Below are 20,396 nucleotides of genomic sequence, written 5' to 3' on the forward strand. Positions count from 1 at the left end.
CCTGCAGTTATTTCCGTGTTGTGTCCTGTTACTCTTGCTTAGTGATACCAGGCCTTGCACTGATGCCGTATCTGAATCTGCATTAAACTTGTCCTAGCCAGGTGATGCCCGGAGATCCAGTCTCACTCAACTTGCAAAGCACCCAAAACTCTTATATTTTTTAAATTATTTTTTCTTTCTATTAAATTTATTGGGGTGTCATTGGTTAATAAGATTATATAGGTTTAAGTGTACATTTCTATGGTATATGATCTTCATATTGCATTGTGTGCCCCCCACCAAAGCCAAATCATCTTTGATCACCATATTTGACCTCCATTATCCATTACTACCCCTTTATCTTCCTTTCCTCTGATAATCACCATATTGTTGTCTGTGTCTATGAGTTTTTGTTTGTTTTTCCTGTTTATTTGTTGCTTTCAGTTCTACATCCCACATATGAGTAAAATAATATGGCTCTTCACTTTTACTGTTGACTTATTTCTCTTAGCATGATATTCTCAAGGTTCATCCATGTTGTCACAAATGGCAGCATTTCATCTTTTCTTTGTATCTCATTGTATATATGTACCACATTTTCTTTGCTCAATCCTCTATTGAAGGGCACATCAGTTGTTTACATGGTGTGGCCACCATAAATAATGCTGCAATGAATGTAGGGGTGCATATAACTTTGTGAATAAATGTTCTCATTTTGGGGGGTGGATACCCAAAAGAGGGGTTTCTGGGACATATGGTAACTTTATTCTTTTTTTATTGAGTTTATTGGGGTGACATTGGTTCACAAAATCATACAGATTTCAAGTGTACAACTCAATAGAACATCATCTGCACATTGCATCTTGTGGCCATCGCGCCAAGCAAAGTCTCTTTTTGTACCCATTTACCCCCTTGGTTTACCTCCACCCCAGTTTCCTACAGCTATCACCACCCTGTTGTTTGTTTCTTTTTTTTATTTTATTGAGTTTTCACAGAGAGGAAAGGAGAGAGATAGAGAGTCAGAAACATCGATGAGAGAGAAACATCGACCAGCCGCCTCCTGCACACTCCCCACCGGGAATGCGCCCGAAACCCAGGCACATGCCCTTGACCGGAACCGAACCCGGGACCCTTCAGTCCGCAGGCCGACGCTCTATCCACGGAGCCAAACCGGTTTCGGCCCTGTTGTTTGTTTCTATGTGTTATATAAATATGGGTTTATTTTGCTTAATCCTTTCATCTTCTTTCATCTGGTCCCCCAAACCATCTCCCCTCTGACAGCTGTCGTTCTGTCCCATCTATCCATGCCTGCTTTGATTTTGTTCATCAGCTTATTTTCCTTAGAGTACACATATAATTGAAATCATATGGTATTTGTCTTTTTCTGACTGGCTTATTTTACTTAGCATAACAATCTTGAGGTCTATCCATGCTGTCAGAAAAGGAAAGGTTTCCTTTTCTTTTCTTTTTTTTAAGACTGAGTAGTATTTCATTGTGTAAATATACCACAGCTTTAAAAAAATACATATAATTATTTTTGGTAGTATTACAGATGTCTCCCGTTTCATCCAGCCTCCCTTTATCCTCCTCCTCTCAACCCTTACCCGCCCCCCCCCCCAGGTCTTCACCACCCTATTGCCTGTGTCCATGGGCTATGCATATAAGTTCTTTGGCTTATCTATTTTCATCATCTCCCCCCCTCCCCCGCAACTAGGGTATGTCAGTCTTTTCCATGTCTCCATGCTTTAGGTTTTATTTATTTGATCAATTCATTTTGTTCATTAGATTTCAAAAATAAGTGAGATAGTGTGATATGTGTTTTTCTCAGATTGGCTTATTTTACTAAGCATAATATTGTCCAGGTCCATCCATGCTGTCCCAAAGGGTAAGAGATCCCTCCTTTCAACAGCTGCATAGTATTCCATTGTGTAAATGTACCACAGTTTTTTATCCATTCATCTACTAATGGGCACTTGGGTCGTTTCAAAATCTTAGCTATTGTAAATAACACTGCTATGAACATAGGGGTGCATATGTTCTTTCTGATTGGTAATTCAGGGTTTTTAGGATATATTCCCAGAAGTGGGATCACTGGGTCAAATGGCAGTTCCATTTTTAATTTTTCTGAGGAAACTCTATACTGTTTTCTGTAGTGGCTGCACCAGCCTGCATTTCCACCAGCAGGGAACTAGTGTTCCCTTTCTCTCCATGCTTGCCAGCACTTGATGGTCATTGATTTTTTGATGATAGCCATTCTGACAGGTGTGAGATGACATCTCATTGTGGTTTAATGTGCATTTCTCTGATGATTAGAGACATTGAGCATTTTTTTCTGATGTCTCTTGGCCAGCTGTATGTCTTCTTAGGGGTCTGCTCAGGTCCTTTGCCCATTTTTAAATTGGATTGTTTGTCTTCCTTTTGCTGAGTTGTATGAGTTATTTATATATTTTGGGTATTACCCCTTATCAGATGTATCATTGGCACATGTGTTCTCTCATTCAGTTGGTTCCTTTTCCATTTTTGTAAAAAATATTTCTATTGATTTCAGAGAGGGAGAGAGAGAGAGAGAGAGAGATGGAAACATCAACAATGAGAGAGAACCACTGATTGGCTGCCTCCTGCATGCCCCACACTGGGGATCGAGCAGTGCATGTGCCTTGACCAACCTCCTGGTTCATAGGTCAACGCTCAACAACTGAGCCCCCACAGGCCAAGCTCCTGTTTCATTTTGATGGTGATTTCTTTTGCTGTGCAGAAGCGTTTATTTTGATATAGTTCCATTTATTTTTTTCTCCTTAGTTTCCTTTGCCTAGGATATGTATCAGCAAAATTCTATGTGAGATGTCTGAGATTTTGCTGCCTAAGGTTTATTCTAGGATTTTTATGGTTTCGCAACTTACATTTAAGTCTTTTTTTTTTTTTTGTATTTTATTGAGTTTTTACAGAGAGGAAAGGAGAGAGATAGTTAGAAACATTGATGAGAGAGAAACATTGACCAGCTGCCTCCTGCACACTCCCCACTGGGGATGTGCCCGCAACCAAGGTACATGCCCTTGACCGGAATCGAACCTGGGACCTTTCAGTCCACAGGCCAACGCTCTATCCACTGAGCCAAACCGGTTTCGGCTACATTTAAGTCTTTTATCCATTTTGAGTTCAGTCTTGTGTATGGCATAAGTTGGTGGTCTAGTTTCATTTTTTTTGCATGTATCTGTCCAATTTTCCAACACCATTTATTGAAGAGACTGTTTTGACTTTACTGTATGTTCTTTGTCAATATTAAGTGGCTTGGGTCGATTTCTGGGGTCTCTGTTTTGTTCCATTGATCTATATGCCTAATCTAGTGCCAGTACCAGGCTGTTTTGATTACAGGGGCTTTGTAGTATAACTTTTTATCTGGTATTGTGATTACTCCAACTTTGTTCTTCTTTCTCAAGATTGTTGTGGCTATTCAAAGCTTTTTTTTGGTTCCATATAAATTTTTGGAGTATTTGTTCTAGATCTGTGAAATATGCTGTTGGTAATTTAATAGGGATTGCATTGAATCTGCAGATTGTCTTGGGTAGTATGGACATTTTATTTATTTTTTATTTTTTTAATATATTTTATTGATATTTTACAGAGAGGAAGGAAGAGGGATAGAGAGTTAGAAGCATCGATGAGAGAGAAACATCAATCAGCTGCCTCCTGCACACCTCCCACTAGGGATGTGCTCACAACCAAGGTACATGCCCTTGACCAGAATTGAACCTGGGACCTTTCAGTCTGTAGGCAGACGCTCTATCCACTGAGCAAAACCGGTTAGGGCTGGACATTTTAATTCTACCAATCCATGAATGTGGTATATTTTTCCACTTGTTTATATATTCCTCTATCTCTTTTTTCCATGTCCTGTACTTTTCTGAGTACACTAGAGGCCTGGTGCATGAAATTCATGCATGAGGGGTGGGTCCCCTCACCCAGCCTGCACCCTCTCCAATCCAGGACCCCTCGGGGGATGTCCGACTGCCAGTTTAGGCCAGGGGATTGGGCCTAAACCAGCAGTCGGATGTCCTTCTCACAATCCAGGACTGCTGGCTCCAAACTGCTCACATGCCTGCCTGCCTGCCTGATCACCTCTACTGGCCCCCCTGACAGCCTGATCACCCCTACCTGCCTCTGCCTGCCTACCTGGTCGCCCCCAACTGCCCCCCCCCCAGCCTGGTTGCCCCTAACTGCCCCCTTCTGCTGGCCTGGTCACCCCTAACTGCCCCCCCTACAGGCCTGGTCACTCCCAACTGCCCCCCTGCCAGCCTGGTTGCCCCTCATTGCCCCCATCTGCTGGCCTGATCACCCTTAACTGTACCCCCCTGCTGACCTGGCCACTTCCAACCCCCCCCCCCCCCCGCCGGTCTGGTAGCTCCTCACTGCCCCTCTCTGCTGGCCTGGTTGCCCCCAAATACCCCCCTCACTGTCCCCTTCTGCCAGCCTGGTCAACCCTCAGTGTCACCCCTGCTGGCCTGGTTGCCACCAACTGCACCCCCTGCTGGCCTGGTCGCCTGTTGTTCAGTTGTTTTGTTGACCCTCACTATCCCCCCTGCTGGCCTGATCGCCCCACACAGCCTGTTCAGTCGTCTGTTCAGTAGTCGGCCCCTACTACTAGGGGTTGCAATGGCCCCTAGCTCTTTATATGTATACTAGAGGCCCAGTGCACAAAAATTTGTGCACTCGGGGGGGGGGGGGAGAGGGGGTCCCTCAGCCCGGCCTGTGCCCTCTCGTAGTCTGGGACCCCTCAGGAGATAATGACCTGCTGGCTTAGGCCTGCTCTCGGGTGGCAGAGGGCAGGACCAATCCCTAGGTGCAGCTCCTGGTCAGGCTCAGAGCAGGGCCGATTGGGGAGTTGGGGCACCGGCCCCTGTCATACTCAAGGCAGGGTCGATGGGGAGGTTGTGGTGCCACCCCCTGTCACGTACAGAGCAGGGCCCATCAGGGGGGTTGGGGCTCCGTACCCTGTCACGCACAGAGCAGGGCCCATCAGGGGGTTGGGGAGCTCCCCCCAGTCATGCACAGAGCAGAGCCGATCAGGTGGTTGAGGAGCTCCCCCCTGTCATTCACAGAGTAGGGCCAATAGGGGAGTTGGGGCACCGCCCCCTGTCACACACAGAGCAGGGCGGATCAGGGGGTTGGGGCGCCACCACTGTCACACTCAGGGCAGGGCCGATGGGGAGGTTATGGCTCTACCCCATCACACACAGAGCAGGGCCTGTGGGGGGGGGGGGTTGGGGCGCCGCCCTCTATCACCCACAGAGCAGGGCCGATCAGGGGGTTGGGGCGCTGCCACTCTCACACTCAGGGCAGGGCCAATGGGGAGGTTATGGCTCTACCCCGTCACACACAGATCAGGGCCGATCAGGGGGTTGGGGCGCCACACCCTGCCACACACAGAGCCGCAAGGTGATCAGGGGGTTGGGGAGCTCCCCCCTATCAGGCACAGAGCAGGTCTGATCAGGGGGTTGGGGCGCCTTCCCCTGTCATGATCAGAGCAGGGCGGATAGGGAGGTTGTGGCCCTGCCCCCAGTCACACACAGAGCCGCAGGGTGATCAGGGGGTTTGGGCGCTGCCCCCTGTCACACTGATCCTGGTGCCGGGAGGCCTCGTGGCTCCGCTGATCCCTGTGCTGGGAGGCATATTACCCTTTTACTATATAGGATAGAGGCGTGGTGCACAGGTGGGGGCCAGCTGGTTTGCCCTGAAGGGTGTCCTGGATCAGGGTGGGGGTCCCCACTGGGGTGCCTGGCCAGTCTGGGTGAGGGGCTGAGGGCTGTTTTCAAGCTGGTGGGTGACTGAAGCTCCCAACTGCTCCTTTTTTTCTTTTTTTTTTTTTTTATTCTGGGCCAGCTTTAGCTCTGGCTCCAGCTCTGAGGCCTCTGCTGCTGAAAGCAGGTATCTAGTTTGTTTGGGTTTTATAATCAAAACACTGTATCAACTCCAGCTCTGAGATCCCTGTGGGCTGAAAGCAGGTTTCTGGGGTTTTGTTTAGCTTCTATATTTGTAACAATGTTTCAAACTGCAAGCTCAGAGGCTGGCAAGGCAGGTGGGGAACGTTGGTTTCCTCTGTCACTGAAGCAAGCAAGCTTCATGTTAGCTTCAAGCTGCCTGGCTGCCGGCCGCCATCTTTGCTGGCAGTTAATTTGCATATCTCTCTGATTAGCCAATGGGAAGGGTAGTGGATGTATGCTAATTACCATGTTTCTCTTTTATTAGATAGGATAGATGTCGTTTACCTCCTTGGGTAAGTTTATTCCTAAGTATCTTAAATTTTTTTGTTGCAATGGTAAACTGGATTGTTTGTTAGTTTCACTCTCTGAGAATTTATTATTGGTGTATAAAAATGCCTTTGATTTCTGGCTGTTAATTTAGTATCCTGCTACATTGCCAAGTTTGCTTATCAAATCTACTAGTTTTTTGGTGGAGTCTTTAATGTTTTCTATGTACAATGATATGTCATCTGCAAATAATGAGAGTTTTCTTTCCTCCTTTCCAATTTGGATGCCTTTTCTTTCTTATTTTTGTCTGATTGCTGTGGCTAGGACTTCCACTACTATGTTGAATAAGACTGATGAAAGCAGACATCCCTGTCTTGTTCCTGTTCTTAGGGGAAATGGTTTTAGTTTTTTCCCATTGAGTATGATGTTAGCTATAAGTTTGTCATATATGGCCTTTATTATGTTGATATATGTTCCCTCTATACCCACTTTGCTGAGAGTTTTAATCAAAAATGGTGTTGGATTTTGTCAAATGCTTTTTCTGCATCAATTGATATGATCATATGATTTTTGTCTTTCATTTTCTTTATGTTATTTGTGTTTTTCGATTTGCAAATATTGTACCAGCTTTGCGTCCTCGGAATAAATCCCACTTGGTCATGGTGTATAATCTTTATAATATATTGCTGGATTTGATTTTCTAATATTTTGTTGAAGATTTTAGCATTTGTGTTCAGGGATATTAGCCTGTAATTTTTTTCTTTGTAGTGTCTTTATTTGGTTTTGGAATTAGGATTATGCTGGCTTTGTAAAATGAGCTTTAAAGGGCTTCTTCCTTTTGAATTTTTTGGAATAGTTTGAGGAGTATAGGTGTTAGTTCTACTTTGAATGTTTGGTAAAATTCTCCCATAAATTTATCTGATCCAGGATTTTTGTTTCCTGGTAGTTTTTAATTACTGCTTCAATTTCATCAGTTGTTATTAGCCTAATCAGGTTTTCTGATTCTTTCTGATTAAATTTTTGAAGATTGTATGTTTCTAGAAATTTGTCTATTTCACCCAGCTTGTCCAGTTTGTTGGCAGATAGTTGTTCTTACTATTTTCTTACAATCTTTTATATTTATGTGCTGTCCATTATTATATTGTCTCTTTCATTTCTGATTTTATTTATTTGGGTCCTCTCTCATTGTTTCTTGATGAGCCTGGCTAGGGATTCATCAACTTGTTTATCTTTTCAAAGATCCAACTCTTTGATTCATTGATCTTTTGTACTGGTTTTCCAAAAATCTTTAGTGTTGAAAGTATTACATATGTCTCCCTTTTCCTCCCCGACCTCAAGCTCCATATTTTCTGTGTCCATGGGCTTACTGAACTGGCGTGTCTTTTTCTTTCAGCCGGTTAGGGAGGTTTCCAGTCATTATTTCTTCAAGCAGTTTCTCTATCCCTTCTCACTTTCTTCTCCTTTTGTACTTCTATGATTTGGAATTTGTTTCTTGTCTTCCAAATTGCTGATTCAATCCTCTTCTTCTACCACCCTACTTTTAGTTCCTTCCAGTGTATTCTTTTTTTTCCCCCCAAGAAAACTATTTATTTATTTATTTATTTATTTATTTATTTATTTATTTAATTGCTTAAAGTATTACAAAGGGTATTACATATGTGTCCATTTTATCCCCTCGCCCTAGACATTCCCCTAACCTCCCCTATCCCCCAGTGTCTTATGTCCATTGGTTATGCTTATATGCATCCATACAAGTCCTTTAGTTGATCTCTTACCCCCCTACCTCCTGCCCCCCAACCCTCCCCGGCCTTCCCGCTGCAGTTTGACAATCTGTTTGAGGCAGCTCTGCCTCTGTATCTACTATTGTTTAAAAGTTTATAGTGGTCTCTATTATCCATGATGGGTGAGATCATGTGGTATTTTTCCTTCATTGACTGGCTTATTTCACTTAGCATAATGCTCTCCAGTTCCATCCATGACGTTGCAAATGGTAAGAGTTCCTTCCTTTTTAGAGCAGCATAGTATTCCATCGTGTAGATGTACCACAGTTTTCTAATCCATTCATCTACTGATGGGCACTTAGGCTGTTTCCAGATCTTAGCTATGGTGAATTGTGCTGCTATGAACATAGGGGTGCATATATCCTTTCTGATGGGTGTTTCTGGTTTCTTGGGATATATTCCTAGAAGTGGGATCACAGGGTCAAATGGGAGTTCCATTTTCAGTTTTTTGAGGAAACTCCATACTATCTTCCATAGTGGCTGCACCAGTCTGCATTCCCACCAGCAGTGCACAAGTGTTCCTTTTTCTCCACATCCTCTCCAGCACTTGTCGTTTGCTGATTTGTTGATGATAGCCAGTCTGACAGGTGTGAGATGGTACTTCATTATTGTTTTGATTTGCATTCTCGGATGATTAGTGACTTTGAGCATGTTTTCATATGTCTCTTGGCTTTCTGAATGTCCTCTTTTGAAAGGTGTCTATTTAGGTCCTTTGCCCATTTTTTGATTGGATTATTTATCTTCCTTTTGTTAAGTTGTATGAGTTCCCTATAAATTTTGGAGATTAGGCCCTTATCAGATATGACATTGGCAAATATGTTTTCCCACACAGTGGGTTTTCTCGTTGTTTTGTTGATGGTTTCTTTTGCTGTGCAGAAGCTTTTTATTTTGATGTAGTCCCATTTGTTCATTTTCTCTTTAGTTTCAAGTGCCCTAGGAGCTGTATCAGTGAAGAAATTGCTTCGGCATATGTCTGAGATTTTGTTGCCTTTGGATTCTTCTAGAATTTTTATGGTTTCCTGTCGTACATTTAAGTCCTTTATCCATTTTGAGTTTCTTGATGTCAGATATGGTATTCTTCATTTCTGACTGGTTCTTATTCAGGGCTTCTATGCCCTTTTTCATACAGCTGTAGTTCCCTCTAAGTTCTTTATTGTTCTCATTGAGTTCCTCATGGTTCTCACTAAGTTATTTGAGTGCCCTTTTTACCATTACTTTGAACTCTATGTCTGATAAATTGTTTGCCTTCATTTCATTTGCCTTTTTTTTCCTGGAGGTTCTTTCTTTTCTTTCATTTAGGGTTTGTTTCTTTGGCTCCCCATTTTAGCTGTCTTTTGTGCTTGTTTCTGTGTATTAGATAGATTTTTATGGGGGTGGCCTCATGTAGTAAGTGTCCTTTGGTACACAGTGGTGTAGTCTCCTTTTTCCCCTGAGTTAGATGCTCTAGGAATGTCCCTGTGTGGGTTATGTGGGGCCTTCTGTTGTAATTGGGTCTTGATTGCTGTTGGCCCATTCATGGGTGGGATCGACCCTCAGGCTGGCTTGCTGAGGCTCAATCCAATCACCGCGTCCAGGCTGCTTTGCAGGTGCTATTTCAATTTGTCTTGCAAGGTTTAGTGGCACAATCGTCTAGATCACCTGTGCTCCTTGCTCCAGGAATGTTTCCTGTGTGTTATGTGTACCCCCTGTTGTAGTTGAATCTTGATAAAAGCTGTTGGCCCTTTTGTGGGTGGAGTTAACTGTATTGCTGGGTTTACTATAAAGGTAAACCTCAATGACTGTATACTAGATATTGTGGAGGTGCTGTCCCCAAGGTGGAGTCATTTCGAGCAGGGACTGCTGCCTTCTGGATTATTCCTTTGGGTGTGTCACTTGTGTGGCTGGTTAGGTCAAGCTCTGTTGTGGTCTGAAGCCCACCACTAGTTGTGTTGTTTCTGGGTCCTTTTGGGTGTGTTCCAGGTACAGGTTGCTTTGAGACATTGTGTGTAACCAGTTTTGGACTACCTGTCTTGAGCTTTTACACTGTCACTGTATGTGTTTGTGTCTGTGTGCATGGGAGGGGTTAATCTGTGTAGACAGGTTGGCTTCTGTGATCTCTGCACTGGGGGCAGATCAAGAAAAGACTAAGTTCCCTGAGGTCAGCATCCATGTAATAGCTACTTCTCTGCCCCTCCAAGTTGCCTGGACTTTCATGGACTTTCATTAGAGTCTTATGCAGAAAGGCTGTAGAATGGGTCCAAGCTGGCCATGCCCCACTGACCTTTCCACAAAGCTCAGGCCCAATAGTTTGGGATGACCAGGTTGGACAAGCAGGGTTATTGGGTCTTCTAGTTTGGGATACTGTGATCCAGCATTCAACAGGGAGAATGTGGCCCCTTCTCCAGAGCCATCCATTCAGACTCTGCCAGAGTGTCCAGCTCTATCTCCATCAGGAGGAGCACACTGCAGGTTCAGGTTGGTGTAGCCAGCTGTCCTCACTGAAGGAGCAAGCTCAGCAGGACAGGACAGGTTTACTGGGATTGGGCAAACAAATAGAGAAAATCTTCTTTTTGGGGTGGCACCAACTGTACCATGGGAAGGTGGTGAGCTGCACTCCTCCGTTTAGTGCTGTAGCTCAAGCCCTGGACTGGAGCCTCTGAGGCAGATGCACTCTGAATGTCCGGGCTCTGAGCAGAGCCTACCTTCCCCCTCAAAACTGAGCCAAGTAGGATGGATCCAGCTGAGTTTTTGAAAATAGATCAAGGCAGTCTGGGGCACTGGCCCACATGAGGGGAGAAAGCTGCACACTTTCTTCCCTTAGCTCTGCAGTCAGGCCTTCAGAGACCCCGACTGAACTGCATTCTAAAACTCCTGGCTCCAATCTGTGCTCTCTGCCCCTTTCCTCATGCAGGACTTGGAGGAACAGAGCAAGGAAACCCCCAGCCTGGCATGTCACAGGCCCTTTGGAGGGGAGAGATCTGGTTGCCTACTTCCAGCTTTGCAGTACACTGCCAGAGACCCTGACCATAGGCTCCAAGAGGTTTGCAATTATTTTGTCCCAGTTCTGAGCCCCCCATCCCTCCCTGTCCCCGTGGATATGAGCTTAGCAGATGGGGCCAGCAGGATTTGGGAATGCAAATCAAATCCACCTTTGAATTGGGTGATATGGACTCTAAGCCCTTAGGAGGGGAGCTAGCTGCTTGCCTTCTTGTAGCTCAGCAGTGCCCCACCTGAGACCCTGATGATAGACTCCAAGGGGGTCGCGCCAAATGTCCCAGTTCTGAGTTGCACTTCCGCCCCCTGTGGAACTGCATTTGGCAAGCTGGTGCCAGAGAAATTTGGGAATGCAACTCAAGGTAGCACTTTGTTGGGGGTGGTGCAGGTCCATAGGAGCAGTGCAAGTACATGCCTCACCCTAACTCTGCTGCTATCTGCTGCCTGAGACCCTGGCAAGGGCGTCTTCCAGTGGGGGTGGCACCTGCCTCACCTGTGGGAGGGAGGAGTTTGGCCCTTGTTCCAAAGCCACTTAGTTCAATGATCATCTATAGTTTCTCCAGAAAAAGAGTGCACCTCAGGTCCCTGTTGAGTGCAGCCAACAGTCTTTTATGCCAGACTCGAGTTTTCAGGGTGGTGTCGCCAGTGTTTGGAGGACGGGGTTAGTGCACTTTCTCCAGCTGGTGCTGTAAGAATGGAAATGCTTGACCCTGACAGATGGCACCTGAGGGCCGGGTGGGATGTTGACTCAGGACCAGGACCTCAGCTGCCTACCTTCCAGATCTCCAGAGCTATGCCACCCAGATCTTCTCTTTATGGCTTCCAAATGCCCTGAGTCTCCTTCCCTCTACCAGAGCCCCAGATGAGTACCCAAGAGCAAACCCCTGTGTATTAGCCCTTAAAGGAAGCCCCTGGGATTCAAGTTGACTCTCTCCTTTTTCCAGCAGACGAAGTCACTGCTTATTTTTGTTGCCAGATGCTGGGAAGATGTTTTTCCCAGCCCTGGTGCTGGGTTGGGGGTCCTGGCTTGGGACTGAGACACCACTTTCCGTGAGGGGACTGTTGCAGTTGTGATATTTCTCTAGCTTCTCAGTCACTGTCTCTGGGTGCAAGGATCAGCCCTCTCTGCCTCTCCACCCTTCTTACCAGTCTCTGTGTAGCTTCCTTTTTCAATCATTGGATACTAGAGGTCCGGTGCATGAAATTTGTGAACGCAGGGATTGGAGGGTGTCCCTCAGCCCGGCCTGCACCCTCTCCAAACTGGGACCCCTGTGGGATCAAGCCTAAACCGGTAGTCGGACATCCCTCTCGCAATCCGGGACCGCTGACTCCTAACCGCTCACCTGCCTGCCTGCATGATCGCCCCTAATACTCTGCCTGCCAGTCTGCTCGCCCCCAACTGCCCCCCCACTGGCCTTCTCGCTCCCAACTGCCCCCTCTGCCAGCCTGCTCACCCCCAACTGCCTTCCACTGCCTGCCTGCTTGCCCTCTACTGCCCCCCACTGCTGGCCTGCTCGCCCCCAACTGCTCTCCCCTTCTGGCCTGATCAATCCTAACCGCTTCTGCCTCGACCCCACCACCATGGCTTTGTCCGGAAGGTCTCCCGTAAGGTCTCCCGGTCTAATTAGCATATTACCCTTTGATTAGTATAGATAATACTCCTGTTCAGATGTCCTTCTGTTGTTTATTCAGGTTGATTGTTCTAAATTTTAGCTGTAAATTCTGTTTGACACTGAGAGGAAGTGTGTGTTACTTTCACCTACTCTGCAGCCATCTTGGGCCTCCGGTGATACTATTTTTTTTATAAGGAAAAAAGCAGTCAGAGAAGCACATTGGATTTTCATCTGACTCTATGTGGCTTCTGATCCTGGACTTTTTGCGGGGAAGGGTGTGTGAGGTTTTTGATGGTTGTTTTAATTTCCTTACTGTTGATCAGTCTATTAGATTTTCCAATTCTTCATGAGTTCCAGGAGTTCATGATTTATTCTAGTAAAGTTATATATTTCTAGAAATGTGTTCATTTCCCCTAGGTTATTGAATTTGTTGCTATGTAGTCTTTCATAATATTTTGATATGATCTTTTGTATTTCAGTGATGTTTGTGGTAACTTCTCTTTTATTTCTGATTTGTTTCTATAAGTCTTTTCTCTTTTTTTTCTTCCTGAGTCTAGCTAGGGATTTGACCATTTTAGTAATCTTTCAATTTTTTTGGTATAGTCTTTTTGCTGTCTATGTTATTCGATTCTGCTCAAATTTTTATTTCCTTTTCCTGCTGACTTTGGGTTGCCTTTGTTCTTATTTAGGTCTTTAAGTTGTAATATTAGGTTGCTTCTTTGGGATTTCTCTTGTTTCTTGAGATAGGCCAGTAATGATATAAACTTCTTTTTTATTACTGTTTTCATTGCATCCCAGATGTTTTCATATATTGTATTGTCATTCTCTTTTGTCTTTATATGTCTTTTGATCTCACCTTTTATTTTTTTCTTTTACCCCGTTACTTTAAAATAGTATATTGCTTAATCTCTACATATTTGTGGCTTTCTTTACTTTTTGCAATTTATTTAGAATTACAAAGCATTGCAGTCAGAGAATATGTTTGGTATGATTTCAATCTTTTTGAATTTGTTAAGGTTAGTTTGTGACACAACATATGGTCTATTTTTGAGAAAGCTCCATGTGCACTGTAGAAGAATTTGTAATTTAATATTCTGAGATGAAAGGCTCTGTAAATGTCAATTATGTCCATTTGCTCTAATGTGTCATTTAAAGCTGACGTATTTTATTGATTTTCTGTTTTGATGTTCTATCTAGAGCTGTCAATGGAGTATTTTGTTCCCAAACTATGATTATGTTTTTACCTTTTTCTCTTTTTAGTTCTGTTAGTAATTGCCTTATATATTTTGGTTCTTCGTGATTGGGTGCATATATATTGAGAAGTGGTATTTCTTCTTGATGTAGTGTTATATTTATCATTACAAAGTGTCTATCTTTGTCTTTTCTTATCTTTGTTGTCTTGAAATGTATTTTGTCAAATAAAAGTATGACTGCACCTGCTTTTCTGTGGATGGTATTTGCTTGAAAAATCATTTCCTACCCTTTCATTTTGAGTCTTTTTTTGTCTTTACAACTTAGATGTGTCAACTATAGGCAGCATATGGTTGGCTTTGTTTTTTGGATCTAACCTACTACTCTGTGCTTCTATTTATTTCTTTTGTTAATCCTCACTTGAGGATATTTTTACATTGATAATCTAGAGAGAGTGTAAGGGAGGGGGAGACACAGAGAAAGACCCATCAATTGGTTGCCTCCCACATATGCCCCGACCAGGGCAATGGATTGATCCTGGAATCGAACCTGAGACCCTTCAGTCTGTGGGCCAATGCTTTTGCCCTGGCTAGGGTTTTTCTTTATTTCTTTATTGGTGAATTCAGTCCATTTACACTTAGGGTAATTATTGATACATGAGGATTTCCTGTAGCCATATTTTCTTGTGTTTTCTAGTACCTCTGTGCTCAATGTTTTTCCTTAGTTTTTCTGACTCTTGTTTTTGTTTGGTGCTATTCCATACTTCTTTCCTCTGTTTTTTTTTCTTCTCTCTCTCTTTTTAAAATATGTTTTTATTGATTTTTTTTAGAGAAAGCAATGGGGAGGAATAGAGAGAACATCATCGATGGGCTGCCTCCTGCACACCCCTTATTGGGTATCGAGCCTGCAACCCAGCATGTGCCCCAACTGGGATCAAACCAGAGACCTCTCCGTTCTTGGGTTGATGCTCATCTGCTGAGCCACACCAGCGGGGCTATTTTCTCTTTTTTTAAGTTATGTGTCTCCATTATTTTTTTCTGTGTGCTTACCATTAGGTTATGAAAAATCAAATTTCTTATATACAGTAATCTTTTTTCATTTGAATGCATTGGATCTACATTCGCTTTTATTTCTCTCTTTTATAAATTAAGACATTTATCCCCTCCCCTTTTATGCTTTTGTTGACACAAATTATTCTTGTTTATGCTGTAAATTTGTTGATGATCTTTACTTGTAGTTTTATGACCTTTTACTCATTGTTTCAGGTACAATAACCCCAGTTAATATTTCCTGTAATGGAGGTCTTCCAGTGATAGTCTGGAAAAGTCTATTTCTCCTTCATATCTAAAGGATAACTTTACTGGATATATTATTTTTGGCTGGTATTTCTCTCTTTCAGTAGTTTGAATATCTGATTCCATTCTTTTCTAGCTTGTAGAGTTTCTGCTAAGAAGTATGATGATAACCTAATGGGCTTTCTTTTATAAGCAACTTTCTTCTTATCCCTGGCTGCCTTGAAAATTTTTTCTTTGTCATTAATTTTTGACAGTTTTAATACACTGTACTTTGGAGAATGCTTTTAGGATTGAGGTAATTAGGTGTTTTGTTAGATTTTTGGATTTGAAGACCTATCTCTTTCCATGGGTTTGAGTAGTTCTCATCCCTTCTTCTGGTATGTCTATTATTCTTATATTGGTCTTGCTGATGGAATCAGATATTCTCACAGAGTTCTTTCTTTCATTTTAAGCTGAATTTTAAGCCCATTATTCTCCCTTCTTCCCTCTGAACAATTTCTAGATTTCTATCTTTGATATCACTAATTCTTTCCTCCATCTGGTCCACTTTATTTCCTATTCTCACTAGTTTATTCTTGATGTTTTTTTATTGAGCTCTTCATCTCCAATTCTTTTTTCAAGTTTCAATTTATGTGATAAAGTATGCATTTTGGAGAGAGTAGAAATGGCAGCAGAGTAAGTGGATACTACATAGACACACTCCCAGGACCAAACTGGAAATACAACTAAAATTCAAAAAACAAACAAACAAAGAAACAAAAAACACACAACATCATCCAGAATAATCAACTGAAGACTAGCTGGAGGGAACCCTGATAACCAAAGATGGAAAGTGGAGGCCACATAGAGGAGGGTAGGAAAGGCAGAGGCACAAAAGATTAGAAGAAACTGAGGACCAAATCAGTGAATTACAACACGAGGTAGAAAATGCACCCAGTCAGAGCAGAAATTGAAAAAAAATTAAAACAGGAGGATAGTTTAAAGGAGCTTTTGGACAATATGAAACATAATAACATCTGCATCATAGATGTACCAGAAGGAGAAGAATAGAGAACCTGTTTGAAGGAATAATGACATAAAACTTCCCTAACATGGTGAAGGAAAAAGTCACACAAATTCAGGAAATACAAAGTGATTTGAGGTTCAATCAAGATGAACCCCAAAGACCCACACCTAGACACATCATAATTAAAATGGCAAATCTACAAGACAAAGAAATAATCTTAAAGGCAGTAAGAGAGACACAGAAAGTCACCTACAAGGAAGCTCCCATTATACTGTCAACTGATTTCTCCATAGAAACACTTCAGGTCAGAAGGGAGTGGTATGAAGTATACAATGTAAAGAAAAGCAAGGGGCTGAATCTAAGCAAGGCTATTATTCAAAATTGAAGGTGAAAAAAAGAGGTTCATAGACACACACACAAAGAATGCTTAAAAGAGTTTATCACCACCAAACCAGCACTACAAGAAATGTTAAAGGAACTGCTTCAAAAAGAAGAAAATGAGAAAGACAGGAAGAAGTGTATTTAAAAATGGCAAAAATACATACCTATAAATTATAACCTCAAATATAAATGAACTAAATGTTCCAATCACACGACACCAGGTAGCTTAAAGGATAAGAAAACTTGACCGTGTATTGCTGTCTACAGGAGACCCACCTCAGAAGAAAAGATTCACACAGACTGAAAGTGAGTGATGGAAAAAAAAACTTTCATGCAAATAGGAAAAAGCTGGGGTAGCAATACACATATCTCATAAAAATAGACTTCAAATCAAAGGCCATAAAAGAGATAAAGCGGGTCACTACCTAATACTAAAGGGATCAACACAACAAGAAAATATAATCCTTGTTAACATATATGCACCCAATATAGGAGCACCTAACTAAAAAAAATACTCTTGATGGACTTTAAGGGAGAGATTTACAGTAGTACAGTCATAGTTGGGAACTTTAATGCCCCACTGACATCACTGGATAGATCTTTCAGACACAAAATCAACAAGGAAACAGCGACCTTAAATGACTAGATGAGTCAAATGGATTTAATTGATATTTACATAACATCTCATCCCAAAGTTGCAAAACATACATTTTTCTCAAGTGCACAAAGAACATTTGCAAAGATAGACCATATGTTAAGACACAAAATAAGCCTTAACAAATTCAAGAAGATGAAATCACAGCAGGCATCTTCTCGGATCAAAATGGCATGAAAATAGAAATCAACTAAAATAAAAACAGTCAAAGGCATTTAAACACATAGAGGCTAAGTAGGATGTTATTAAACAATGAATTCATTATCAATGAGATCAAGGAAGAAATAAAACACTTCCTGGAAACAAATGAAAACGAACACACAACACAAAAATCTATGGGACACAGTGAAAGCAGACTTGAGAGGGAGCTTCATAGCATTATAGGCCTACCTCAAGAAACAAGAAGAAACTCAAATAAACATTCTAACCCTACAACAAAAGAATTAGAAAGAGAATAACAAGAAAAGCCCAGAGTGAGTAGAAGGAAAGAAATAGTAAATATTAGAGTAGAAATGAATGAGATGGAGAATAAGAAAACTAAAGGTCAATGAAACCAATGAGCTGGTTCTTTGAAAATATAAACAAAATAGATGAACCGTTAGCCAAACTCATCAAGAAACAAAGAGACAGGACTCAAATAAATAAAATCAGAAATGAAAGAGGTGAAATAACAACTGGCATAAAATTTAAAGGATTGTAAGAAAATACTATGAACAACTATATGCCAACAAGCTGGACAACCTGGACAAAACGGACAAATTCCTAAAAAACAACAACAATCTTACAAAACTGAATCAGGAAGAATCAGAAAACCAGAATAGGCTGATAACAGCTGATGAAAATGAAACAATTAAAAAAACTCCTAGAAAATGAATGTCTTAGTCCACCTGGCTTCACGGGCAAATTCTACCAAGCACTCAAAGAAGAACTAACACCTATCCTCCACAAACTATTCCAAAAAATTCAAGAGGAAGGAATACTTCCAAGCTCTTTTTATGAGACCAGCATTATCCTAATTCCAAAACCAGACAAAGACACTACAAAGAAATAAAATTACAGGCCAATAACCCTGATGAACATAGATGCTAAAGTCCTCAACAAAATATTTGCAAATTGGATTCAGCAATACATTTAAAAATTATAAACCATTACCAAGTGTGATTTATTTTGGGGATGTGAAACTGGTACATTAGAAAATCAATAAATGTGATACATAACATAAACAAAATGAAGCATAAAAATCATGTGATCATATAAATAGCTGTAGAAAGATCATTTGACAAAATTCAGCACCCATGTTTAATAAAATTTCTCAGCCAAGTGGGAATAAAAGGATCATACCTCAACATAATAAAGGCCATATATGACAAACCTACAGCCAACATCATACTCAATGTGCAAAAATTAAAAGTGTATCTGTAAGAACAGGTGCAAGACATGCTTTCTCCATTTTTGTGCAATGTAGGACAGGAAATCATAGCCACAGTGATAAGACAAGAAAAAAAAAGGCATACAAATTTGAGAGGAGGAAGTAAAACAGTCATTATTCACAGATGACATTATATTGTACATAGACAAACCTAAAGACTCCACAAAAATCTCCCAGATTTAATAAATGAATTCAGCAAAGTAGCAAGATACAAAATTAACATCCAGAAATCGATGGCATTTGTATACAACAAAAATGAACTCTCAGAAAGAGAAACTAAAATAATAATCTCATTTTCCATTTCAGCAACAAAAAATTAAGATATCTAGGCATAAACTTAACCAAGGAGGTAAAAGACCTGTACCTGGAAAACTACAGGACATTGAAAAAGGAAATAGAAAAGTACAAACAAGTGGAAATATATATCATGTTGATAAATTGGTAGAATTAACATCAATAAAATTTCCATAATATCCAGAACAATCTATAGATTCAACACAATGCCTACTAAAATACCAGTGGCATATTTCACAGATCTAGAACAAATACTCCAAAAATTTGTATGGAACCAAAAAAGACCCCAAATAGCCACAACAATGTTGAGAAAGAAGAATAAAGAAGGAGAGCCACAATACTGGATATCAAATTATACTACAAAGCCACTGTAATCAAACCAGCATGGTATTGGCACAAGAACAGGTATATAGATCAATGGAGCAGAACAGAAACCCCAGAAACTGACCCACATCACTATGATTAATTAATATTTGACAAAGGAGGCAAGAACATATACTGGAGTAAAGACAGTCTCTTCAATAAATAGTACTGGGAAAATTAGACAGGTACATGTGAAAAAATGAAACTAGATCATCAACTTACACAATAAACAAGAATAAACTCAAAATGGATAACAGACTTAAATGTAAATTGTGAAACCATAAAAATCTTAGAAGAAAACAGACAGCTAAATCTCAAACATCTCACATAGCAGAATTCTCACTGATATATCTCCTAGGGCAGGAGAAACAATGGATAATATAAACTAACTAGAGGCCCAGTGCATGAATTCGTGCACCAGTGGGGTCCCTCTGCCTGGCCTGTGGGATTGGGCTGAAACCAGCTCTCTGACATCCCCCAAGGGGGGTCCCAGATTGCGAGAGGGCGCAGGGCAGGCCGAGGGACCCCACTGGTGCACGATCCACACAATCAGGGCCAGGGAGGGACACTGGTGGTTGGCCAACCAAGGAGGGATGGTGGGAGGGCTCCAGGGCATGTCCAGCCAGTCTTGCTCAGTCCTGATTGGCTGGACCCCAGCAGCAAGCTAAGCTACTGGTCGGAGCATCTGCCCCCTGGTAATCAGTGCACATCATAGTGACTGGTCGACCGGTCGACTGTCTGCCCCCTAGTGGTCAGTGAATGTCATAGCGAGTGGTTGAGTGGCCTTAGCATATCACTAGCACATTATGCTTTGATTGGCTGAATGGATGAATGGATAACCGGACACTTAGCATATTAGGCTTTTATTATATAGGATGGGACTACATCAAAATAAAAAGTTTCAGGACAGCAAAAGAAGCCATCATCAAAATGAAAAGGTAACTCACTGTATGGGAGAACATATTTGCCAATGGTGCATCTGGTAAGGGGTTAATCTCCAAAATATATAAAGAACTCATACAATTCAACAAAAGGAAGACAAACAATCTAAGTAAAAATGGGCAAAGGACCTAAATAGATACTTCTCCAAAGTGGACATACAGATGGCCAAGAGACATCTGAAAAAATGCCCAGTGTCTCTAATCATCAGAGAGATGCACATTAAAATGACAATGAGGTTCACCTCACACC

This window comes from Myotis nattereri (genome assembly GCF_964212035.1).
Source record: "Myotis nattereri genome assembly, chromosome: 5".
NCBI lineage: Eukaryota > Metazoa > Chordata > Mammalia > Chiroptera > Vespertilionidae > Myotis > Myotis nattereri.